The sequence below is a fragment of the Lupinus angustifolius genome, chromosome LG16, assembly GCF_001865875.1.
Source record: "Lupinus angustifolius cultivar Tanjil chromosome LG16, LupAngTanjil_v1.0, whole genome shotgun sequence".
In the NCBI taxonomy this organism is placed as follows: domain Eukaryota; kingdom Viridiplantae; phylum Streptophyta; class Magnoliopsida; order Fabales; family Fabaceae; genus Lupinus; species Lupinus angustifolius.
This window is the reverse complement of record NC_032024.1, coordinates 6,978,311-6,979,343: the sequence shown is the minus strand read 5'-3', so window position 1 is coordinate 6,979,343 and position 1,033 is coordinate 6,978,311. Positions and strand designations below refer to the sequence as shown.

Sequence of the window (1,033 nt, the reverse complement as noted above, 5' to 3'; positions counted from 1 at the left end):
TCAATTTAATAGTAGAAGCATATAATGCAAATCTAAATAGTGTATATAGATGAACCACTAAATATACACTATATCTACTGTTTTCACTCTTACATATATTATTTATAGATAAAAAATCAAGGTAGTGTATACTATAAGTGAAAATTTGAACCCATATATACATAAAAAAAACACAAAGCAGCATGACATTAACATATTCACAAAGTCCCATGTTGGATATGGACACCTCTGGTTAGACATTTTTATGTTAGTCACCTTTGCCTCTAGACAAATTTTAATTGAATATGCATTTACATTTATGATAAAGGCATCAACACTGTTCTTGTTAAACATGGTATCCTATCTTGAAAAGTGAAAGAAAAACAAAATGAGGGAGAAAACAGAAGGAACGTGAAGATGATTAAAAGAATACCTCAGGAAATTTTTTATTGATTATAAATGGGAATGTACATGGCTATTTATAGTAACTTTTGATGGTTATTCAAAACAGAAATAACCACCAGAAAAGTAACAACCTTCTAAAACTAACTAAGAGAAGGAATGGGCCAAACAGAAAAGTAAAACTAGAGAAGGCCCAATGATAAACATAAAAGATAAACATGGAGGAAGAAGGAATTTGGAAATCAGTTTGTGATCCTTGCTTCCTTAATTTCTTTGTGATGATTATTAGCTTCATTAGTCAACTCCAAGAGCCCCCCACAAGCTGGGATGTGGATGTCTAACATCCCAAGCTTGGATTATAAATTCTGGAACAGATGAGGTGATAACGACTTAGTAAAATTGACTGCTACTTGAGATGTAGTAGGAATAGAAAGAAGATGTATCAATCCAGCTTCAACTTTTTCTTTTATTTAATGAAAATCCACTTCGATATGTTTGGTCCTCTCATGGAAGATTGGATTTGCAGCAATGTGAATAACCGATTCATTGTCACAATACAACATTACAGGTTGAGGATGCTCAATCTGCAAGTCATGCATCAAGTAAAGTAACCATTGTGCTTCACATGCTGCTAAGGCCATGACTCTATACT

General features: G+C 32.9%; 1 protein-coding gene across 1 annotated transcript in view; it reads left to right on the top strand.

The window, feature by feature from the left end:
- The window catches only part of LOC109329267, a 3,913-nt gene that overhangs the window by 1,373 nt on the left and 1,507 nt on the right, over positions 1-1,033 (top strand). The gene's annotated exons all lie outside the window — the stretch shown is intronic.